This window comes from Erpetoichthys calabaricus, chromosome 17, assembly GCF_900747795.2.
Source record: "Erpetoichthys calabaricus chromosome 17, fErpCal1.3, whole genome shotgun sequence".
NCBI lineage: Eukaryota > Metazoa > Chordata > Cladistia > Polypteriformes > Polypteridae > Erpetoichthys > Erpetoichthys calabaricus.
Genome location: NC_041410.2, coordinates 41,554,292 through 41,580,906, shown reverse-complemented (window position 1 = coordinate 41,580,906; position 26,615 = coordinate 41,554,292). Strand labels below are relative to the sequence as shown.

The 26,615-nt window shown below is 38.3% G+C and overlaps 1 long non-coding RNA gene across 1 annotated transcript in view; it reads right to left on the bottom strand.

Annotated features, from left to right (window-relative positions):
- Window positions 1-6,070: 6,070 nt before the first annotated feature.
- The window catches only part of LOC127526092 (uncharacterized), an 82,258-nt gene continuing 61,713 nt past the window's right edge, over window positions 6,071-26,615 (bottom strand). Inside the window, exon 3 of the long non-coding RNA XR_007933711.1 lies at window positions 6,071-7,551. This is a non-coding gene — a long non-coding RNA (uncharacterized LOC127526092). The remainder of the gene's footprint in view (window positions 7,552-26,615) is intronic.

Sequence of the window (26,615 nt, the reverse complement as noted above, 5' to 3'; positions counted from 1 at the left end):
TTCTGGTACATGCTTCCTCAGTTGGTTTGCCCAGTTGATTTCATACAAGGGACGCTATTGGCAGATGTCTGAGAAGCTACCCGGCTTACTTTTCTCTCTCTCTCTCTCTCTTACGCTGACTATCTGTGATCCTGACGTAGGGGGTGTGAGCAGGGGGGCTGTTCGCACACCTAGACGATACGGACGCTCGTCTAAAAATGCTGAAAGATTATCTTCACGTTGCTACCTTCTGTGTGCAGCTTTTAAGTATGCTGCAAGGTGCTTCGCATACTTTAAAGCTCAAAGGGCGCGTATTGATTTTTTTATCTGTCTCTCTCTCTCTCTCTCTCTCTTCCTGCTCCTGACGGAGGGGGTGTGAGCTGCCGCCTTCAACAGCTTTGTGCCGCGGTGCTTCGCATACTTAAAAGCAAACAGCCCTATTGATTTGTTTGCTCCTTTGAAGAGGAAGATATGTTTGCATTCTTTTAATTGTGAGACGGAACTGTCATCTCTGTCTTGTCATGGAGCACAGTTTAAACTTTTGAAAAAGAGACAAATGTTTGTTTGCAGTGTTTGAATAACATTCCTGTCTCTCTACAACCTCCTGTGTTTCTGCGCAAATCTGTGACCCAAGCATGACAATATAAAAATAACCATATAAACATATGGTTTCTACTTCGCGGATTTTCTTATTTCGCGGGTGGCTCTGGAACGCAACCCCCGCGATGGAGGAGGGATTACTGTACACATACGTCAAGGTATAGAGCGTATTTTTTTGGTTCAGATTACTTCATCCTAACGGGAATTACAAGAGAATATCCGGGGCCTCGTTCGAGTGAATCTCCCTGTATTATATTATATTATATTATATTATATTATATTATATTATATTATATTATATTATATTATATTATATTATATTATATTATATTATATTATATTATATACATACCCCCTTATTCTAATACTGGGCTTTTAGGGGCCAAGCCTATTACTGAAGAATTGCATAGAATGTGGAAAGAACCCCAGACAGTGTGTTGGTCCATTGCAAGGCCCACCTGTGCAAACAGGGTACCAGTTTAGAGTCAGCAACTGACCTAACACACATCTTTTAGAATGTGAGATATAAGACAGAATACCTAAACAAGACCAAGGGTGCTCAACTCCGATCCTGGAGGTCCGCAGTGGCTGCTGATTTTCATTCCAACCAATAATTAGAAATCAGGTCTACCTGATAATGAAACTTTTTATTTAATGATGTGGCTTGTTAGTGCTTTCATTCTTCCATCACAAATCTTTATCACATTGTAGATTTTTCATTTTCTTAAGAACAGTATTTATATTTTGTGGTCTGGAATGGATTTGTACCTCTTGGGCCTTTAGTTCTCTCTCATTTATTTCAAAGTGTTGCATTAACTCAGATACTTCAAGATACATAAACACAGGTTTAAATGGAGACCTGGGGGGTATTTTTCGTACGTGGATTACTCGTTTAGCCGGATGTAATTGTTGACGATTTGGCCTGATCCTGGATCTGTCGGTTTTTTGAAACTCTTGCTGGAAGTGTTGTCATAGCAACACATCCAAATCCGCAAACCTGCTCGGAGCAGGTTTGTTCTGCGTAAACAAGGATTAGTTTACACACGTGATCAGTGACGGTGTGGAAGTCATCCAGTCAGGGCTTCACCGTTCATGAATGAGCGACCAATTGATATTGATGTGCAAATTATAGGAAGAGAATTTCATATAAAGAGGGTTTTGCGCGATCGGTAAGATCCTTTATTGCCCCCGGAGGAAATTCTGTACGAAAGATACCGCTTTAGCCGAGGGGGAATATTGTACCTCAAAGATTTATTAGCTCCGTATATTCGAAGTCAAACTCGGCGAAGTCGGGCTCTCACAACCACACAGACAGTAGGCATTGCTTTGAGGTTTCTTGCAAGCGGCACTTTTTTTATATACTGTAGGCGATGCGGAACAGCGATCGAAAAGTGCAGTTTTCCAGGCAATTCGTAAAGTCTGTTTCACTCTGAAACATTTCCTTCAGGTTTTCATTGTGTTTCCTGGACACCTGCGTGTGCAGACAATAAAAGAGGCGTTTCATGCCATTGCAGGTAGGTAATACACAGGTAAAAACACCCACAGTTCCACGAAGAATCCCACAATCAGCCTAACATTCTCATTACCAGGATTTCCAAATGTGATTGGGGCACATGGGACTGATCAGAGTGGAGTTTGATCAAACATTATTTGGAAAGTGTACCTCTCCTCCTGATGAATAATCAGACACAGTGTCTTCATCAAATATTTGACCTTAGTTAATATCTCGTTGGTCAGACACAGGTTCAAAGGATATGACATTCCCTGCAACTGACCCAACGAAAAAGAGGGCTATATGGAACATACCTATAGCACACATGGAGGACAAATATGCAATGACCATCCTTTACCTGAAATTAAGTGACCACTGCATCCTGCCACTGGTTCTGAGGAGGAGCTTCCCCCTGGAATGCCCTCAGAAACAGGGCGATGGGCATTTTGCTGGAGAGCCAACTCTTCTGCAGGGGTTAGGTCTGGACCGCGTGGACCTCCACCTGTTTTTTGCTTGTCTGCCTCCTTATTAGCTTTAAAATTAATGTTTTTTATATTATATATGATTCTTTATGTCAACAATTCTTTAAATAGTTATATACCAATATTTACCAGTTTGAAGTATATTCTTGTACTTCACTTTAACCTGTTCCCATGTTCTCCTTGTGCTCACATTTGATCTGGAATTATGACATATTAAATAATAATTAATCTGACACATAGGAAATGAAACGTTGCATTCACTAAGTACAATGTACACTACTTAGCGTTTAATTTTTTTGGCCACTTTTTGCCAGCCGTCTTTTCTGGTCTGGGCTGCTTTTGCAGTGTTACCGCTTGTGCATATTAAATCTTGAAATTCTTCGTGTCCTTCGAATAAAAGGTCTTGCCCCGCGTGTGTGAAAAAAAATGCGCCCGTTCTTTCGTCATTTTGTTACAGCCTATCAAAGACTTGCTGATCATGTTTTCTAGACTCAATATATATGGGCTTTTCACTCAGCGCGGGCGCGCGCATTCATCTCGTATGATTAGATCCAGCTACACTAATCTAATACACAGCTGCGTTTGAAAAACCGACTTATCTGGATTAGTTTCACTGGCATTAACTCATTCAAGATGAGGCACCTGATCTCGGATGGTTTAAGCGACGTACGAAAAATACCCCCCTGGTAGCTGGAGAGCTGGTAGTTCCTTTGTCATTTGCACCTTACAATTGACTGATGGCTGGTAAAGAAAACAGGCAACAGTTAAAACCTAAATGCAGCTGTTTAAAATTAAAAGAGCTATTAAGGGTTCTGAATCGTAACAAACAAGTTAACTAAATCTAAGCCAGGGATCTCATACTGCAGTCCTGGATGGCCACAGCGGCTGCAGGTTTTCATTCTATCCCCTTTTCTTAATTAGTGACCTCTTTTTGCTTCTATTTAACTTCTTTTGAATTAACTTTAATTGACTTGCTCTTGAAAAGATACAAAATGAACCAAAACATGACCAGCAAACTGTGACCATCATACAAGATCTGAAAATAAAAAGGGTGAAGGTCTCAGGAATGTTGATCTACTCAGGTCCACAAAACATTTGAACAGTTGCTCTTAGAAAGAGAAAATCATCAAATTTGGAAGTGTCTGCTATTGCACAATGAGAGCAGCAACAAGCCATGGAATCAAAGAATTGATTTCATTAACAACAAGACTCGGTGCCTAATTAAATAACTTGATGGAATGAAATTGGTTGGAGTTTGAGGCCCTGGCTTAGCTGATCTGCTGTTGGCTCACTCACTTCACATTTCATTTCTGTTTAAGGAAAAAAATGAAGCAATTCAGAGGAATGATGATCAAATCTTAAAAAACAAGTCAATTAAAATTAATTCAAAAGAAGTAAATTAGCAGCAAAAACAGGTCACTAATAAAGAAAAGGGTTAGAATGAAAACCTGCAGCCACTGCAATCCTCCAGGACTGGAGTTTGAAATCCCTGATCTAAGCCAAAAAACATTGCTTAAGTAGGTAATAAATGGGTTCTTATCTTCTTCTATAATACGCTACCGTGGCTATTCGTTTGTCTGTCCAGGATTTTAAAGGATTGTAGCTCGCAAACCGTTTCACCTATTGACTTGAAATTTGGTACACATATACTATGTGACGTCTACTATCCGCTTTCGGGGTGATGATTTCATTACTCTTTTTATTTTTTTATTTTATTTTATTGTAGAATCAACTCTCGGCAGCATGCAGCAGAGCGGCCGTGCAGAGCATGCGTACGGGCACCGTTCTCATCCCTTCCATCTTCGCTAATCATTCTTGAGGCAGATTGAAGACTTAAGCGCCAGATTAACTGAAAGATTAAAGAACACGTACTAAGTAATTGCAGCACAAAAATTAACTTAATCAGTTTTAACGCGAAAAGATGCCGACGAAAGAAGAAAAGCAGCGAGCCGCTAGGGTGGAGTAAAGAAGAGCTGCTCAGGAAGCAACAAGCGCATCAAACTCTGAGCAAATGAATGCTAAACGTACAGAGAAAGAGGATGAATACTATGAATGCTCAAGTCAAGTGTTTTCACTGCACGTTATCGTGCAGTGCGCCGTTACTGGTTAAAAATAATTGTAAAAATAAAACAAAAACCTGCAACCACAGTGGACCTCTGGGACCAGAGTTGAGTATGCCTGACCTAGACCAAAAACCCAAAAACATGTAAAGAACATGCAAACTCCACAGAAACAATGGATTCTTACCCAGGATATGGTATCCAAGAGGAAATAATGCTTAACCAAGTACCACTGTGTCTTTAATAAATGATCTGAATGTTTTTTCCTTCAACATCCCCATAAGTATGTAAGGTAGGTTAACTGCCAACTCTCAGCGTGAGTGTAAGTGTGTGCATGTGAGGCTTTGGCTTGATGTCCACTCCAAGGCTGGCTCCTACTTCTTGCATTGGGCCCAAAGCTACTTGGATAGGCATTGGTCTCCCCACATCCCCGATTTGCATTTTAAGAATGTTATGTGACAGTTGTATTATCCACCCAGTTATCTACTTTTAATTTACTTTTTTATAAGGACACAGGAAGTCAAATATATTAATAAGAGAGCAACACAGAATAATCTATGAAAGAGACTGCAGTTCATCACAGAACAAATGCACATACACGATCACACACCCACTCTCGCTGAAGCCAATAGCCAAAGTTAATCTCTAATCTATATATTTAATCTTTAGTTATCACATTTCAAAATATTCTAAAACCTGCTTTCTCCAGATTTGAAATATTGCAAAATTTAGGAGTTTTCTTATGTAGGGCAGAGAAACGTGAGTTCATTTATTTGTTTTAGGCAAGCTTGATTATTGTAAAATTTGTTTGTTAGCTATTCACTTGCACAATTCATTCAAAACATACACTATACTGCCAAAAGTATTGGGACGTCTGCCTTTTCACACACATGAACTGTGAGTGAATTTTGGAACCACCTCTTCTGGTTACACCTGTGTGGAAATTATTCGCCAAAACACAAGAAAAAGATTTGGGGAAGCTTCCCCGTATAAAATCCGGCGCTTCGAGTATTCAAAAAAGGTTTGGATCTGGTCAAAAAGTTGTAAAAACATTTGACAAACAAGAAAGACAGTTGGGGTTATTTAAATAATGGAGGCACGAAGGAAGTTGAGGGCAGACCGGATAGGACGTCATCATGGCTGGCCGGAAGTGATGTCATCAGAGGTGGACCAGAAGTGACATCATCAAGGCTGGCTGGAAGTGATGTCATCGGGGGTGGACCGGAAAGTGATGTCATCAGGGTGGACTGGAGGTGACATCATCAGAGGTGGACTGGAAGTGACGTCATCATGGCTGGACAGGAAAAAAGAGATGTCATCAAAGGTGGACCGGAAGTGAAGTCATCATGGCTGACCAGAAGTGATGTAATCAGAGGTGGACTGGAAGTGATGTCATCATAGCTGGCTGGAAAGTGACGTCATCAGAATGAATTATTAGTCTTCTGTTGTTCTGTTTAAAGAGGGAGAAATGTGTTAGGGCTTCATTCCAATCCCTCATCTTTAATTATTTCATGCTCACTTAGACCCTTTGACTGCCCCCCAAGCGCATGTGTGACACACCTTTTTAAATAATAAACAGAAGTATTCCTAATGGAATTCAGTTCGCTCCAGTCCTTGAACAAAAACAGAGCACTCTGGTAGAGGCTGCTCTTTGCATCTTTGCAGGGAATTAAATCACCTGCTAGGTTCACAGCACTGACAGAGTGACAAATAGATTGCTGATGATTAAGGCCACCATAACATGGTTTGGCAAAAGACCCCAAAGAGCTGCAGCACAGTCATGAGGATGTAAAGTCACCAGTTACCCTAACACACACACATTCTTGGGATGTGGGAAGAAAACAAAATCATTCAATGCGCAGTCCCACCAATGTAGAGACAGAGAGAACATACAAATTCACAACCATTTGGTGTGCTAACCACTGCACGATGAAACTAAATATTATATTATATTGTACAGTGCATGCATAAAACCCTGTTGTGTTCCCCAAAAGTAAGCAGTGATAGAGTGTGCAGATTCAAGCCTGATCTCCTATTATCCGTTTTTTAAGTTGGAAACATCTCCTGTGTCCTCATTCAAATCCCGGCTAGGCAAACATCTTTTTTTAAAGTGCTGACTCTATTGGTTTCTTTCTTAATGGGTCATTATTGTCAAGTGCACAGTATATTGTTTGATTACTTTGAGTTGCAACAAAGCAATGGCAGATGTGCTCTTCTCTCTCTCTCTCTACATTTGTGAGTAATGCTGTAGGACTGGTGCTGTCCATCAGAGAGCCAGTGAACTTCCGTTAAATGCTCCACCAATAGGCACCGCAGAATCTAAGTAAACTTTGAAATCATTCTGCTCCATGTAACTAAGGGTAGAAAATATTCTCAGTTCAAGTTTTGAAGAACTACATTTGAGGAAGATTCATATTCATTGTTAGTGGTGGATATTATGTGTGTGCGTATTTGTGATGGAAAGACTGAGAAAGTAACTCCAGTAACTCCCCAAGAACAATCTTAAATATGCAACCTTGTAAGTCAAGCTACCTCAACAAATTTGAAAAATAAAGAAAGAAAGAAAGAAAGAAAGAAAGAAAGAAAGAAAGAAAGAAAGAAAGAAAGAAACTCATTTAAACTTCCTCTTCTTATATAATTTACCAACTGAACCTTAATGATCCTTAGTGCCCTGACATGCACCAAAAAATAATCCAAGGCCTTCATCAAAGACACGGTAAGATGAACATGAATGGGGCATCCTGGCAAGACAATCACTATCTAGTTAATGGCATTTGAGACCAAGCAAAATGACTTGCCTTGGAAATTTTGGAGCTTGCCAAACCTGAAGATCCTGCTGCAGGTGAATGCCTTGAGTTGAGCTGTGAGTCACATTTCTTGAACACTGTGGGGTGTGCCTTCTTGTTATTTGCTTCATCTGTGGCTTTAATGACTTTTGCTAGATAAGAACAAAACTTCACATTAGTGCTAAAAGCACAAAGAATTATTTCACTGCAAAAAATGCATATGTAAAAACTAGACGAAAAAACTTTAAATAAGGCGTTGTTTTGTTCTTAATTAGCAAAAAAAAAAATCTGCCTAAGGGGGCAGTAAAATTTACTTGACAGTATTTCTTAAAGTAGGCTAAATAATTGTAAATTCAAATTTTTTTGGATAAGTCAATAATTCTTACAATAAGGAAAACAACATTTAATGTCATGATATACAGTAAATACTTTTCACTTGCTTAAATTTCAGTTTTTGCAGTGTGATAAATATATTTGGCTACTTCAAATGTGACTACTTTAAACTGCCTAGAAGATCTTTTTGTTTTATAAACACAGAGTGGTTAGCAAAAGGAGAAAGAAGACGGTTCAAGTACAAGAAATCATGTCAGCCTTTCATCAGTAACATGAGTGGCAACTGTCTTCATGCTATAGATTTAACATTTCCCTGACCAATATTGATTATTAAACAGAGAATAAGGTACGTCAGAATAACAAATACTGCACCTTTCAGGTATACTGGAAATTCTCTATTAGGTATAGCTATAGCTATTAAGAGACAAACAGTCACACACTCGAGATATTATTAGTGAGGTTAGTGACTTAAAAAAAACAGGTCACAACTACCTTTGTGAGAGGATGTGAGCAGGAATCAGTCTCTTCACCAGGGTGTACTGTTCACCTCAGTACATTAAATGGGGGTTAAGTGGCATCTGAACTAGTGTGGTGCTGAGGTGTCACCCGTTGCATGGCTGCACTCGGGTCCTAATCTGGGATCCTGAGTTGGTTTGTCATGTGGTGAGTGCGTCAATGCGCTGTATCAACACGCACTCCTAACCTCTCCTCTATAATTTCAAGTCCCATGAGATGAGACTTTGTGCCAAGAGATTTAACCATGCCCATGGTCCACTCACCTCTCATTGGTGTGAATGCTGTTGTCAGACACAGTTCCTGTGCTCTCAGCTCTTATAAATTTTTTTTCCTCATTTTAATACAAGACATGCAATCTATTTGTTTCCTTTGATGTAGTCCTTTTCTGGATAACAATTTTATACTTTCTGTATGCAACGTCAATAACTAAGCGAATAAGAAAGGGCAGCACGTCGAAAATCAAAAAGAGGCGTTGGAGAGAAAAGAATTCAAAAAAGAACAATAATAATCTAAGTGCAAATTCGGAAAATAAGGAAAGTTATAATCAGCCTGGACCAAGTGGAATTGAAAACCTAACAGGTTCAAGCAGGGGGAAATAAAAGACAAAAAGTAGAAGACAAAGCAGAGCATCGTAAAGAGGTTAAAAAATGTAAGGGCGATCGATACACATGCAGGGCAGATTAGAGATTATGAAAGTACTAAAATTCGAAACTCTCAAAAAACTGATAGTAAAGATTACATTAGTGCTAACAAATGGAAATTATTACTCGGTGAAATAACAGAACAGCGTAAAGAGAACGAATATATGGAGAAAGGTGATATGACAGAAGTATGTAGATATTGTTTCGGTTTTAAAGTCTTGTAGTTCGTCTAATTCGTGTTGCCATCAAGTAAAAGTAGTGTTTCATCCCAATGATGAGGTGTATCCGTTGGAAATAAAAGATTTGTTATTTGGTGAAAGTGAAATCCACAAACACTAAAGACAAAATATCCGAATCTACAATAATCTGTTCGCGTTCGCATCGTTCAATGCTCAAAATGTAGATTTACACGATTCAGGACCATACGCTATGAGAATCTGTGGTCTCGCAACAATTAAAGCTACTACAAGTTTAATTTCAAAGAAACCACAATTCGGACAAGTTTATATTTATGATCATTGAGAAGCGATGCAACATAGAATCGAAAGAGTTAATCGATCAGACAAATTAGAAGTTCTACAGCCAATAATGTATACAAATCAATATGTCCAGAAGTATCACACTTTACATGGAATTTATCTGAAAAGAACAGACAAAGAAGTTTTCTTGGATTTTTATATGAATCCGAAAGATCACGCGTGCATATATAATAAACCAACATATGACGAATTGTCAGCGATAATAGTTTTGAAAGATGGAGATATCAAAGACAGAGTAGATATTCGTGTTTATCCAAAAGTGCAGCACGATTCGTTGTAAGTGGCAAATCCAGGAAATGACTAGCGCGTAGGGCCCGCACGGGGGTTAACGAGTGAAGCGAGCAGGGCCCCTAATAATAATAATAATAATAATAATAATAATAATAATAATACATTTTATTTAATAGGCGACTTTCTTAACACTCAAGGTCACCTTACAATGAAATTAAACAACATTAATAAAATAAAAACCAAGAGAACAATAAAATCAAATAGCAATAAGGTACAGAGGTAGTAGTAAACATACAAAGATAACAGACAGTAACAGTGTTAAATTCATAATTGGTTAGGCGGAGTGGTGGCTCTGAGGTTAGGGATCTGCTCTGGCACTCGGAAGGTTGCCGGTTCAAATCCTGTAAATGCCAATAGGGACTCTGCTCTGTTGGGCCCTTGAGCAAGGCCCTTAACCTGCAATTGCTGAGCGCTTTGAGTAGTGAGAAAAGCGCTAAATAAATGCAAAGAATTATTATGGCAGTTTGAAAAGATAAGTTTTGAGGGCAGTTTTAAAATGTGTTATTGAGTCTAGATGACGGATATGAGAGTGAAGAGAATTCCAGAGTTGAGGAGCACTATGAGAGAATGCTTGAGCTCCCGTAGAACAGAGTTTGATGTGTAGTACAGAAAGTCGAGCTGCAGATAAGGATCTGAGTGAGACAGAGGGAGTGCAAGTCTGTAGGAGATCAGTGAGGTAGGGAGGAGCAAAGTTGTGGAGAGCTTTAAATGTTAAGAGCAGTATTTTGTATTGTATTCGGTAGTTAACAGGGAGCCTGTGAAGTTGAGAGAGAATAGGTGAAATATATTCAATGGATTTAGAACAGGTTATTATCCTAGCATCAGAATTTTGAATAAGTTGTAAGCGATGGATACATGTTTGATGGATGCCAGATAGAATAGCATTACAGTAATCTATATGTGAGGTGACGAGGACATTAACCAATACTTCAGTTTCTGTGTTGTGTAAGAACAGGACAAAGTCTAGAAATGTTTCAGAGATGGAAGAAGGCAGCCCAAGAAACATTGCTTATATGGGAAGAAAAAGAGAGGGTACTGTCTAGAATGACACCCAGGCTCTTAACTTGGGAAGAGATGTTTGTGACAGTGTTGTTAATTAAAATAGAAGAATGGTTAACCTTAGCAAGTGTGGATTTACAGTAGAACCAATGAGGAGCACCTCAGTTTTATTGCTATTTAATTGGAGAAAATTGTGAGTAATCCATGACTTTATGTCTTGGAGACATGCCATAAGAGTATCTGGACGGAAAACAGAAGTGGTTTTAGTGGATAGATAAAACTGTGTGTTATCAACGTAACAATGTAGAGAAAAGCCAAGCAAAATGACACCTTTTATTGGCTAACTAAAAAGATTACAATATGCAAGCTTTCGAGGCAACTCAGGTCCCTTCTTCAGGTAAGATGTAATTGGGCCTGAGTTGCCTCGAAAGCTTGCATATTGTAATCTTTTTAGTTAGCCAATAAAAGGTGTCATTTTGCTTGGCTTTTCTCTACATTCATAATGGCTAACACGGTACAACACCCTAGTACTACAGCGTAACAATGAAATTTTATACCATGGTGCCAAAAGATATTACCTATTGGGAAGATATAAATGAGAAAAAGAAGTTTCCCCAAAACAGAACCCTGAGGACCACCCTGAGTAATGACTGCATTCTCAGATTTAAAGCCCTTTATTTAAACAAATTGTATCTTAAAGTGGGGGTGCTGGGCCTCGGGACTTGATCCTGCATGTTTTTCAGCTGGTACAGCAATTTATGCCATGTTGTTAACTAAATAACCAGGGTATCTGCAACTTGCCGAAGTAAACCGGTAAGGAAAGAGGGCAGTGACATCTCCAGCTGACGTTACATGCCAGACCAAACGTCTGTTTTCTTTTTTAAATTGGAAGCTCTGGGGAAAACTCATTCATTTTAGTGACCCTGCTGTTAATTTTTGATCAGTCCTGGTCCAAATGGCTGTTACGGTCACCCTTACATTTACTGTCAGTCTCCTACAGGTCAAGTGGACCTCAGCAGCACCACGAGTGCAGTTGTGCCTCTTGAGCGTGTCATTTTATGGAGTGTAGATTTCTGTACGTGTTGCTGTGCCAGAAAGTGGGAGAGTCCAAGGTAAAAATCGTTAGATCAGTCAACATTGTGATTGGCAAACCATTACGATTCCTGCTAATGACTTTCATTTTGTGGCCGTACTGCATTTTCTCATTAGACATTTGCCTGGGATGTCGAGCTGTTTTGGGTTCAGAGAGGTATGGGGTGCTGTCATTCTTTGATTTCCTGTGGTGTGTTATTTCGCAATGCAACCTCTCTTTTCTCAATACAAATATTTAAAGAATCACATTTGTGACATATGCCGCATAGTTTTAACCCTGATTATGCAATTGTTACATTCTTAAATCTTTCATTGCATTTGATCCTTGACAAAACCTGTATGAAACTTACTTATCAGTCTAAATATTGACTGTACCTTTCTGATTTTATGAAAGACTGAATCTGAGAGTGCTGTTTATCCAATTTATAAAGAGCTGTATGACATTTGAGAAAGTTCAGTGGAAGATACGTCTGTTGCTAAAGTCAGAACACACACGTGTCTAGAAGGGGTGAATGAACCATCTTTCAAAAGCCCATTAGGTCTTTACTGCCATTTGCTTTCTGGTATTTTGCTGAGATTATGATTTTGATTAAAAGCAATAAAAAGTTTAAAGTTATTGGCCTACTCTAGGACACAGTGTCTAAGGTTCTGGACTTCAGGAGACATGATTTTAAACCCTGGCATCAGTAGCTATCATTCCCTTGAATATTTTGGTTTCCATTCATATTTTATTGTTAGGTTGTTTGTCAAATCTTAGTTTCTCAGTCTGTGTGTGTTAGTGTGTCTTAGGAAGGACAATCATACCTTCTGACATTGACCCTTGCCTTGCTCAGCTTAGCTTCAGTTCTATGAGCCCCTAAACTGGAAAAAGTGTTTTCAGATAATGAATAATGAATGCTTTACTGCTAAAATAGTATTATTTTGGTGGCATGATAGTAGAGCTGCTGTCTCGCAGTAAGGAAACCAGGGTCCATGTCCATCATTCTCCCTCTGTGGATTTTGCATGTTCTCCCCGATCGGCCGACCATCTTGTCCTCAAAGACAATTGCTACACCATCACAATCCCTTGCATGCAATGACTGCTTGAAGTCTACGATTCACAGAAATCAGCGGGTGCTGAGTATTATCTCTGGTGATGCTCTGCCAAGCCTCTAAGGCAGCCATCTTCAGCTCCTGCTTGTTTTAGGGGCTTGTTTTCTTAGGTTTCCCATTCAGCATATGGAACCAATGCTTAATTAGATTTAAATCAGATAACTGGCTCAACCATTCAAGAATTTGCCATTTTTAACTTTCAAAAACTCCTGTGTTTGCCTTAGCAGTATGTTTGGATCATTATCGTATAGTATGACTCGGTACCATCCAAAGGGTTTGTTGGCATTTACTAAAACTTGAGCAAATCAGATGTTTCTGTACACCTCAGAATTCATTGTGACACTGCTGTCAGCAGTTACATCATCAATGAAGGTAAGTGTGTCAGTACCTGTGTCAGCCATACATGTCCAAGCCATAACACCCTGACCATCATGTTCAACAGATGAGGTGGTCTGCTTTGGATCTTGGGCAGTTCCCTTTCATTCTCCACACTTTCCTTTTGCCAGCACTCTGATTCACATTAATCTTTGACTCCTCTGTCCACAAGACTTTTAACCAGAATTCTGTACCCTCTTTTAAGTGTTTTTTTGTAAACTGTAATCTGGCCATCCTGTTTTTGTGGCTAACTAGCATATTCCAGTGTGGTATCTGTATTACTCCTCATGAAGTCTTCTGTGGATAGAAGTCTCTGGCAAATGCACATCTGCAATGTGCACTTTAATCACGTCTGAATTGTTTGATTTATCATTTTAAACTGTGGAGCAGAGGGGTAATCAAGGAAAAATGTGCCTTTGTCCCAAACATTATGGAGGGCATGTAGTTGTGGACTCTTCATTGCAGTAATGTGACTGAGTGTAGATGAGTGCCCAGCAGTGGAAATTCATCCCAGTCACAACTGTTTCTGGCCTGCCTTGTGCACAATAGTACTGTGATAATCTCTGGAGCTTCAAGGCTGCTCAGGGTCTCAAAAGGAGTTGCTGGACGGATGGACTCCTTTTGTGTATGAATTATAATGGTCCTTAAATGACATTCTCTACTGTTTGTAGTACACATAATGTATAGTGTTCATTCTGTCTTTATGTTGATCCATATCTGAGCTTTTCTATTTAATTCTAATAATTCACCAGATATTCACAAAATTTCTATCAGCTCAATTAATACCGCCAACACTTTTCAAAATAATCCATCCATCCATCCATCCATTATCCAACCCGCTATATCCTAACTACAGGGTCATGGGGGTCTGCTGGAGCCAATCCCAGCCAACACAGGGCTCAAGGCAGGAAACAAACTCTGGGCAGGGCGCCAGCCCACCGCAGGGCACGCACACACACACCCACACACCAAGCACACACTAGGGACCAGGCACACACTTAGGATCGCCAATGCACTTAACCTGCATGTCTTTGAACTGTGGGAGGAAACCGGAGTACCCGGAGGAAACCCACGCAGACACAGGGAGAACATGCAAACTCCACACAGGGTCTTTTCAAAATAATAATAAGGATTATTAAAGTCATACAAAATGACATTTTTTCAGTGGGGAGGAATCTACTCAGCCTGTCTATTTAATTTGGATAGTTAATTACTAAGTTGCCTCAAAATCATATCCAAATATACTTAATAGCCTTAGGGTCACTATTTCCTCTACATTACTTGGTATTTTTAAGGCATCAAGATGGACGTACATTTATTGTAGATTAATAATAATTAACAAGTAGAGAAGAAAATCCTAGCAAGCAATTAAAATTTGGAGCTCATGTTTTGTTATTTTAATTAGCATACACATGCTGCCCTTGTTCAGACATTTTGGTGATGTTGTGATGTTTCCTGTTTATTTATTCATACTAGGGGGTTCTGCCCCCTGCTCGCTTCGCTTGCCAACCCTCAGGCGGGCACTACGCGCTAGCCACTTTGCGGCTCTGCCAATCGCGTATGGGGAAGCGGATGTACAATTTAAACAGATTGTTATTTTCATGGGAATTGTTACATATGCGTAATAGACCTAACTATTTTACATTACAGCGAGTAATTAACCATAGTAAAAAATAGTAAAACGTAATAAATTGAAAGAAAATTATGTTATTCGTTGCATTATACACTTTCGTTCTGTTTGGCTTTGAAATTAACACGCAAATACTTTTTAAACTTACACTTTTACTGTAAAACTTCAGTAAAAACTATTTTTGAATTAACGTTTCATCAATATCGCATTGAATTTTGATTTTGTGTTTGGACTTACATCGTGACAAGGCAACGTATAACTGCCTGTAAGTGAATATCGTTTCTTTCTCTCAAATAAATAAACCAACTTTTTCGAATGTTTGTCCCTGTGAGCTGTTAATTGTCATAGAAAAAGCTATTGTAATGGGAAACTATAAACGTTTTAATATGAATGGCATATCAAGATCTCCTTTGATATCTAATGTTATCTGCAGGACTTGTACATTACCTTTCTTGTCACCTGTTATGATGCATCCTTCTTTCAACAGTAAATCGGCTGGTGGAAGACTGGATGGTGTTAACGGTTATAGATATTCTATGGGATATTGCAAGTTGATATTTTCATCTTCCACACGATCACCACCAACTGTGTCAGTGTAGTCTACTGATACGTATTTAACCAATTTGCCCTGTAACCGATCGATAATTTTTGTGTTAATTCATTTGACTTCATTGTTTCTCAGGCTAGGATTACCCGTGTACTCATTTCTTCTGTTGATAACCCTTTGGAATGAAATTCTTCAATAAGATTTGGACATAACAAGTCTTCTTTTATTGGGAACTTAAAAGGAGGAAAACGTAAAAATTTATAAGAGCAGAGAGCGCAGGAACTGTGTCTGACAAAAGCAATCACACGAATGAGAAGTGAGAGGACAGCTGCTGTGGTTGAAAAATGGTTGAATGGAGGGCAGGACTTGAAAAAATCTCTTGGCAATAGTCTTGTCTCATAATTTTCTTTCATAATAAGAGATATTTTTTAACCTGACTGAACATTTTTCTAGTGGTTCTTGGCCTGTGAGAAAGATTTTTTTTATGATTAATATTTTTCAATTAGAAATCAAATTGTCAGCAGGAGTGAAAGGGAAGGTCTACAGGACAGTAATAAGACCAGCTATGTTATATTGGTTGGAGACGGTGGCACTGACCAGAAAGAGGAAGACAGAGCTGGAGGTGGCAGAGTTAAAGATGATAAGATTTGCATTGGGTGTGACGAGGATTAGAAATGAGGACATTAGAGGGTCAGCTCAAGTTGGAAGGTTGGGAGACAAAGTCAAAGAGGCGAGATTGTGTTGGTTTGGACATGTGCAGAGGAGAGGATGCTGAGTACATTGGGAGAAGGATGCGAAGGATAGAGCTGCCAGGGAAGAGGAAAAAGGAAGGCCTAAGAGAAGGGTTAGGGGTGTGGTGAGAGAGGACATGCAGGTGATGGGTGTGACAGAACAGGATGTATGCTTTTTATGTTATTTGTTTTGTTGTTGTTGTTTTACTTGCACCGTTTACTGATGTAGCTTTCACAATTTCATTGTACTGGTAAAATGACAATAAAGGCTTTCTAATTCTAATTGTAATTCCAGTTTCAGAAATATCAGATCTTTGGATATTTCTAGACTATTACGTTGCAGAATGTTTCCAATCTGAACTGAATTTGTCAATTTAACAGCAGAGATCTTCCCCAGTTTTTATTTATTCCTTCTGGCTAATTAGTTAATAATCAGACATTAAGTTGTGTCTCATCTCTAAATTTGAATCAAACTGCACCTAAAGCTTGAGACAAATTAGATATCACAACCTGACACAATAGATTTAGGGATTTCATGACATCAAAAATTTTCTCATATGAATATTTTAGCCAGGTCAAATCTGTGACTGAGCTTATTCAAAGGTGCAAAGCAAGCATCCATGGAATACTTCAGTGGTTCTCAACCTGTGGGGCGGGCCCCCCAGGAGGGCGCGAAGTAACAAAAAAGGGGGCATGAAGATGTGAAACAAAGAAAACAAGAATCAAAAATATGAAAAATACATCTACTGAAACCAAAACAAATTAACTTAAACTACATTCTGATACTAGAAAAATAAATATAGAGTTAGATAAATGTCGATAAAAGTTAAGTAGGTATAATAAAATATGCATCTATGATATATCATTAATTTAAAAAGAACGAATTGGTATTAGTGGGCTCCTTTCAAAAAAATGTTAGGGGGGCACGATTAAAACTGTTATTAAAACTCAGGTTGCAAATACTTAAAGGTTGAGAAATGCTGGAATACTTACATATCACCACTAAAATGCAAGTATAACTTTTGGAGGGTGGTAAATTGGTAAAGTAAGCCATAGCATTATGATGCCGTTGTTTATTTAGAATGGATAATTCTAAATACTTATCAATGGATAAGTATTGAAGGAGCCCAGCTGAAAAATAACTGACAAATCTTATGTAATCACATTTTACACTGGCCTTCATATATTCCTTTGCATCTTGATGTATCATGGGCCACCAGAAAAGTCTTAAAATAAATTTCTTCATTTTCTGCAATTCCAGGGTGTCAGAAAACTAATGTATGGTAATTCCAATACAAGATTTACCACTGACACAAATAATAAACTGTTAAATATGGGACCTACTTCCTGTGTTGCTACCACTAATTCTTCAATATCAGCTGAACTTTCCAAGTTGATAATTGTTAAAATTTCTTTTGCATAGCCTTGATTTTAATGGGGAGGTGGCTAGCATGCATTGTAGTAAGGAATTGCCAGGTCTTGTCCAGGTATCCGTTAAGGAAATAGCTTTCACCAATCAACTGATGCTTGAGACACCAGAATAGAGAGATAGAAACATATGGGTCACAGTCAGATGAAAGCATAAGGTAAGAGATGCACTCTGTCCAGGGGCATCAATCCCAGAGTTGGAGGTGTCCATCTGTTTTCAGGAAAAACAGAGGTTGATGAGTAGGTTGATTGAGGATTTTTACATCTAGAGAACTGGGAGAGAGCAGGGAACTTAAGACAGGCCAGGTTCAGAACTTCATGTAAAGAGACAGACGGTAAGATAAAAACGAATATACAAGATCATTTTGAAAATCCTAGTACACTGTTGGAAGGTCCAAGTGAAGTTAGTAATACACTAAAAATTGCTTGCCTTAATTTTAAGAGTCTCAAACAGTAAAAGAATTGATTTGGATTAATATGTAGCTACACATAATCTATGTACTGTACATAATGCAAAGTTGACTGACTCAATCACTCATCAACAAAAACACTATTTCCTATTTAGTTAAAAATTTGAAATTGGGCAGGATTTTGTATCTAGGTATCCACTAATAAAGGACATTTCAATTTTTAATATTTAGGGTTAACTCCCCCACCCAACAGAACCTGGGTTGTGACCTTTGAAGTTGCTTCTCCGTGCTCAACACTCTTCACATTAATACTGTACATATGTGTAACACGTAGGGTACTGCCACTTATGTTTATCCACTTCAAACATGAAAAGAAATACTGCATTTAAGTGAATGACATAAATAAATCCATCCATCCATCCATTATCCAACCTGCTTTATCCTAACTACAGGGTCATGGGGGTCTGCTGGAGCCAATCTCAAGTGCTTTGAGCATGGGACAGGTGCTATATAAATAAAATGTATTATTATTATTATTAATCCCAGCCAACACAGGGCGCAAGGCAGGAAACAAACCCCAGGCAGGGCGCCAGCCCACCGCAGATATAAATAAATGAAAATCATAAACATTTAATAATGATAAAAATATATACTCAAATTTCACATTAGATAGATAGATAGATAGATAGTATTCCTACTGATTGTCTGTTTCAATTCAACAGAATACACTTTCCTGTAAAATTGAGTTTTCCAATGACCACCAACAATAGTCAAGTCAGTAGGAAAAGTTCTAATGCAGAAATGTTTTACTCCTGGACAATTGTATATACCATGTTGAAGAGTTATCAGCTCCAGTGACCTGATAATACTGTTATTACTTAACTGATGTCTCCATATGAGGCAACATACAACATTTGAAATACAGTTTGTTATATTTCTTTCATTTTTCGACTGGAGAACACACAGATAATCTGACTTGCTCATGGTCACAGAGTTAGTAGCTGGATTTTAACCCGCCATCTCAGAGTTTGAAGTTCTAGTTAGAAAACCTTTACCAGTATACCACACTATCTGCCAATAACATTAGCCCTTGGTAAAGCACTAAGTTAGTTACACAGTTCATCTGATGAACTGACAGCACTATCACTGCGGTCCATTGTCTTCCCAGGCAAATCTTGGTAACAGAGCTAGTTATAATATAATAGCAATAACAGAAACCTGGCTAAAGAATAGCAGTGGGGATGAATATAACATAGATGAGCACACATTATTTAGGAAAGTCAGGAAATACTAAAAAAAAAGTGATTTATACAAAACAGAATTTAAATGCAAATCTTCTTTAGTTAGATGATGATGTCCCATGTGTTAATGAGGATGTCTGGATTTGATTTTAGAAAACTGGGATAGAGTCCGCATTAGGAGTGTGTTACGGACTCCAACTCTTTATCACATTTCCCTCAATTTATTTTATATAGCAATAGAGAAAGTCCAGAGATGAGAAACTAAGCTGACTCCAGGACTGTGAGGTGTGAGCTATGAAGAGAGACTGAAGGAGATGAACCTTTTCAGTTAAAGTAAACAGGTGTTAATCAGTGACTCATTTAAAAAGTAAATACAATTCAAAATGGAATTAGTACAGTGGATCCCAGCTGTTTCTTTAAAATTATTACTTCAACAAGAACAGAGAGAAGCAGGTTGAATCTTGTTAGGAGAAAATTTTGCATAAATGCTAGAAACATTTTTTACACTGAGAACCTTAAACACTTTGACTAAATTACTGCCAGGTACTGTGGTACAGAGAAGCACTTGTGGGACCCTCAAAACTTGACTCAGTGCTATTTTGGAGAAATTAAGTGAATAAGATTAACTAGTTTTTGGGTTGAATAACCAGTTCTTGGTAAAACTGTTCTATTGTTTGAAATAAAATAATGAGTGTATTTTATTAATAGCTGAGAGTCATTTGTATAAACATTATTCCTCAAAGTTGTGCTAACTCCCTTTGAGAATGACATGACAGAAGATTAGTTATCCCTGTTTGGAATGACCTAAGAGTTGTAGTAGCAGAAAGCAATCCCTTTTTATTACTTTGTATTCAGTGCTTTTGACTGCAATAATGAGGAACAATATAGAAACTGAAGTTTTGTTAAACTGTTTCAGCATTACTTTTTATTTTTCTTCTAATGTGATTAAGCACAGGTATTATTAAGCAGCCACAAATGGTATTTGACTCTCAGTGAACAGAAGGCTTACAGTACATCTGAACAGCAAACAAATCACCTGTTCATTAGATTGTGTCTATAAGCTGTCAAGCATGAGGTTATAATTAATGGTGACACCCAATAATTATAGAAGTGTTGCCAAAAGTTAAGCAATAATGGCTCAACATTTAACAAAATGTTCTTAGCACCAAGTTGTTGTCACTGATGAATAGTTTTTGGTTTGTACTTTGACTTCCTATAACACTCACTTCTTTTCTAATGATGACTTCTGATGTCTCTGTATTTAACTTCAAGAGAAAAGGATTTTCCTGATCATGAAAAGTTGTGAATCACCTACAATAATCCTGTTTTAGCCACAGCATGTTACTGACAGTCAATCATAGGCTGTGTGTGTCACTGATTGAATGACCTCAGGATCTCTAAAAGTGTCAATGATTGGGTATGGTTGATTTTAGAGTCTGAAAGTATGACTGTGCTTCTGTGACAGTTATAAATAGGATTTGGTGAAAATTTTTCATTACAATAAAAACTCCAGGACTTTAAATGAGAGAAACAAATTACCATAGGACTATTAAAAGGGAATTAGGAAGCTATTGTTTATTTTTTTGGAACCTGCCCCTGTCTCTCTTTCAAGTGGTGCCTGGCTCTTTCCCTGGCCGTCTTATTTTGCTTTATGACAATAATTACTCACTACTGAATCAAGGAATCATGTTGCTCAATGTTTTTCAGGAAGACTACACCACGGTACTACCTCAGATCTTGAAAGAACATTGTGGATTCCACCCTGGTCACACAACAGTGAACCAAGTCCTTGTGAAGTCATATTTGCCAATCCAGTCTACATTTTTTGTCATCTTAAAGAAGGTTTGTGATTATGTACTTGATATTTCTGTAAAAGATTGCAACATTTTTGGGCATCTGCTTTACACCATAGGACGTCACGGTGGCGCAGTGGTAGCGCCGCTGCCTCGCAAGTAAGGAGGCCTGAGTTCGCTTCCCGGGTCCTCCCTGCGTGGAGTTTGCATGTTCTCCCCGTGTCTGCGTGGGTTTCCTTCCACAGTCCAAAGACATGCAGGTTAGGTGCATTGGCGATCCTAAATTGTCCCTAGTGTGTGTTTGGTGTGTGTGTGTCCTGCTGTTGGCTGGCGCCCTGACTGGGATTTGTTCCTGCCTTGCGCCCTGTGCTGGCTGGGATTAGCTCCAGTAGACCCCCGTGACCCTGTATTTAGGATATAGTGGGTTGGAAAATGACTGACTGACTGACTGACTGACTGGCTTCACACCATGTACGCCTAGTACTTTCAGCTGAATTTCATACATGCTTATTCAAATCCATTTAAATGGATGAAGTAGTCTGCAAAGAGTCTGGTTTTTCTCCTTTGCTGCTGATGAGTTTCATGGACACAATATCATAGGTGCAGATGAGGCTCAGAGTGTAATGAGCTAGGGGTTGATATCTGGCACACACTGGACACAGTTCATGGCTAGTGATGTTTGAACTCTATGGAATTTGCTTCTTCGTGAGTTTGACAAAATCACGAAAATGTTCAATTTCACTGAACTCAAAGCATTAAAGTCAATAATCTAAATCTAAATCTAAATCATCAGATGAAGCTTTTAAATCACTGGTCAGCCTAATTTTACAACTGCAGCTGTAGTCAGAATCCTTGGATAGTGAAAGGAAATGGAGGGTATGAGCACCCAAAAACAGGGTTCCTGCAATTTGCTGGGTTTGTTGTCTGTGAAAAGACAGTAGCTCGAACATTATAAAAGGAGCCAGGATTAAAACTGTCGCTTTCCTGTATTGAGAAGGAACAGTGGGTTTGAGATTATAGAGGGGATAGTCTCTGTTTATCTGTCAAGGGGGAGTGTACTGTTCATGGTCCATTATGTGAGGATCTAGAGGTAAACTCAGAGCATACTGAAAAGATTATGTCTCTTGGCTGATAAGCTAGTGATCAGGAGTATTGCTTGGGAAGCTGATATATCTCAGAGCCACAAGCGATAAAAATCAGCAAAATAGTGCTAGAATGCCATGGTACATGCCAACGGTTGTGCTCTTTTCTAATTTCCTTACTACTCCTATCACCTAACTGCTGTATACTAGATGTTGCTTACCAAGATAATAAGAGAGAAAGGATCGTAGACAGGCGACATGTGAGAGGAGGGGCAGAGTCCAGAACAATACCTGACAGAGACATAATCAAGTCTTTATCTCCTCTGCATGCTTTTTTCTGTGGTTGCTTCACTAGCTGATAAAAAGAGGTCTTTGAGGTTTACTAGCCATGTGAAACAAAGAGTTTATTTATAGAAAGCATATGTTTTTCACATTGGTAGAAGCCTTTAGTTGACCTGGTGGTTGAAAGAGGAGTAGGGCAATGTGCTTATAGCATGGACAATGCTGACAAGAACTGTAGAGCAACACAAAAACTCATTCTATAAGAGCAGAGCTCAGTTGCATTTGATATTTTAGAACAAAGGAGGTATTCCGAAAACAGTATAAAAAGAACAACAATCTAATTTCCCAGAGCTCTTAAGATTGTAATAATGTCACTTGAAAAAAGAAAAAAAAGAAAAAAAGAAAAATGATTTAGCATTTACAAACCAGATATTCCAGTTCTATCTTTACATTTGTACAGAATACTACATAGTTCAAGTGCATATCATTTATCAACAAAATGTTCTTGAATGTGGTTAGGATGGGACAGTAAAGCTTATCTTAGTCATTTTCATTTCAACAGAAATAATGATGCCGAAGCAAATTAGTGTGAGCTTCACTTAATCTTTTATTTTATTTGGCATTTGCATTTTAAAAAATAGATATTTAATATTTGCCAAATCCCAAAATACTGGAAACTGTTAATATAGGTGTAAAATATATAAGGAAAAGATTAGGCATTATGAAGTAAACATTACAATATAAATGTTGATTTATTTATGTGCTAAACCCAGACAGTCCATCAGACCTCTGCTGGCAACTTGAGCCTATCCAGGCAGAAGAGAAGAAATACTGGGTGGCCCACAAAAAAGTGGCCTGCCTCCACCAAGACGACTCCGGTCTCATCTGCCATCGGACAGGCAGCTGCAATCATGTCGCCTGCATTGTTTCCTTGCTGTCTGACCCCTGGAATTCACTTTTGTGATGGCAGTGTACTGAAGTGGTCAGTGTGTAATGCACTCGTCTTGGTGGATTTTTTGTGGGCCACCCTGTATAATACAATCAACGATCAAGCAATTATTTACCACATGAAAAACTACTGTTCTCTTTCTGGAATTTTACCTCAGAAGGTAGGCAGTCAAGGTTATGTTTCATGAACAGAGGTTTAACTGTAGCAGTCATTAACGAATGTCAGCACGCTGAGATCTAACAACACTTGTTTTTGAGGTCTGCATTATATTAACTCCATTATTGACTTTTTCTTTAATAAATGTGATGGAAGTCTCACTTTTAGCCACTTAGCTTTCAAAATTCAGTCCAACAATGGAGCCAAGTTTTATAGACAAATTAATAGTTGAAAATAATACTCTCGACTTCCTTACACTGTTGTTTACTACTTTAGAAGAGTAGGACTGTCTATCAATTCAACGTTATATAAGTCTTCAGAATTTCATAGTACACTTTTCATTTAGTTTTACTCTTTTCACATTTAGCCTCTTTTGAGTTTACAGATAACTTGAGTTTTCATGGTACCATAATTGTAGAAGATTCTGAACAAGTTTTTTTAGGAACTACCATGTCAGTCTCACCTTAAATTAAAATATTCATAATATACAATTCACTTTACTGGTTGCATTATGATAAACACTAAACTCTGACCGTCTACTAAGAATATTAGCAAACCTTTAACATCTTTAAAATAACATCTTTTAACAAAGTTCTGCTCCTTAATTCTAATCACAGATACTGTTACACCAACAAAGAGCAATAATGATCTGATATGCAGATGTCCATGATCTGTGTCACATCTATGTTATGTCCAAATTCCTTTGTGTGTTATTTGGGTAACATCTTGTCTCTGATCGAAATAATGCAGAAAGTTAATAAACTTTCCTGGGTTTGTGGTTACACTGATTATTCTGCATAAAAATTGAAATCATCTACTATTTAAAAACATGTAATACCTAGTTATTAAGCTAGATAATAAATCTGAACAGTTGTTGTTGATAAAGGGGACTTTAAGATGCTGCAGATCTTCTATCAGACGGTTGTGGCGAGCGCCCTCTTCTATGCAGTGGTGTGCTGGGGAGGCAGCATAAAGAAGAGGGACGCCTCACACCTGGACAAACTGGTGAGGAAGGCAGACTCTATTGTAGGAACAGAGCTGGACAGTTTGACATCTGTGGTGGAGCGATGGGCGCTGAGCAGGCTCCTATCAATCATGGAGAATCCACTGCATCCACTGAACAGTATCATCTCCAGACAGAGGAGCAGCTTCAACGACAGACTGCTGTCAATGTCCTGCTCCACTGACAGACTTAGGAGATCGTTCCTCCTCCACACTATGCGACTGTTCAATTCCACCCAGGGGGGTAAACGTTAACACTACACAAAGTTATTGACTGTTATACCTGCCTTGCACTCTCCACCATTCATTTTTTAACTTGCACTGCATTTTTATCACTCTTTAATTAATATTGTTTTATCAGTATGCTGCTGATGGAGTATTTGAATTTCTATCTATCTATCTATCTATCTATCTATCTATCTATCTATCTATCTATCTATCTATCTATCTATCTATCTATCTATCTATCTATCTATCTATCTATCTATCTATCTATCTATCTATCTATCTATCTATCTATCTATCTATCTATCTATCTATCTATCTAAATGTTGGTAGATTATAAATGGCATGTTTAAAAGAATGTGATACTCCATGGATAACTACTCCAAGATGCGTAAAAGATGTGAAACTACCAAGGCTGGAATTTTACAATTTAAATGACCAGAGAAAATACTAACTAAACCACTGCCTCTCTTTCCTTCATGAACAGAATGGAAAAATGATAATTCAGTGGGGCTGCTGTAATTGGCACTGCAGCACCATTTCTACTGAGCCATGTTTCACTTAAAGTTAGAAAAGCTATTTTCCTATCACTGTTATGAATCATTGATTGGTTATTCATTCTTTCCTAGGCTTGAGAACATTTTCTCTGAGAACAGTGCATTTGTTGTTGTGGTTTTAAATTATGAGGAATATGTTTTCACTTTTATTTTTACCTCGATTTTGATTGCAGACATGTTATTTTATTTTTTCGTTATACTTTTTGTTTTTTGCTGATGGGCACTGTTGCTAGGGAGCACTGTGTGTCATCATCAATGCAATGGTACTTACTGTAATCTGGCATCTTAGTTGTCCAAGGTTGTGGATATGCTGTATAATAAAACCTTTGATAGACATTTTCCCAGTTTCTGACTTTTTGTGTGGGCAATTTTAAGTTTGAGTTTTGTTTTTCATTTTGACTTTGGCACAGGATCATTTTATCTTCTTGCTTTGTTTAACTGACTTACAATTCACCCGACTCACACAAGTACCATCGCTATAGGGTGGTCCAGATCTAACTATGCAACTTTTAATGCAATGCAATGTAATAATTGCATAATTAGATCTGGACCAACCTGTATAGTTCCTTCCATTCCTGGCAAACTGAAAACACATTCCTTTTCTTATGGTTCCTCAGACTACACCACATCTGCAGCTGTAAAGCAGAGTTCTATAATAAAACACTCAGAAAGAGAAGGATCTTCATCGACAAAGAATACTCTTCTCAGATTATGGACAGTGCTCCCATCCAAGACTCATCTAACAAACAATGGAGCACCAGCAATGAAACCTACTTCCTTCAATTCTTCATTTCCTTCCTAACACTCTATCTTCCCTGCAGGTCATTAAACAATTTTGTTGACTCAACCTTCTACACAAGTTTGCTTTTTTCTTAATCCTCCATTAATAGTTTTCCATAAACCACCTGACATGTGTTGACCGCTGGTCCACAGCCTATTTACCCTCTGGGCACTTTCTGTTGTTACAGGAATCACTGTATCACCTGTAAATATGTCACTTATAAATACTGTCATATCTGATTCCTTTGGAAAATTTAATAATAAACAATGGGTCACTTTCCAGTTTAAAGTTTTATCTAATGCATATTTTGTCAAAATTACCCAGCAAATTATACAGGAAAAGCAGAGAAATGGTTTATGCATCATGTCAGGGAACAGATTCAAGCCATTAGGTTCACAAAGCCCGTTGTGGAACCTTTCACATTACTTGATTATGACCACACTAATTTCTCTGTATTCTTTCAGAGGTTTTCAAAGGCAACTATCAGAAACAAATAGCAGAAAGTACAGTCGTGGCCAAAAGTT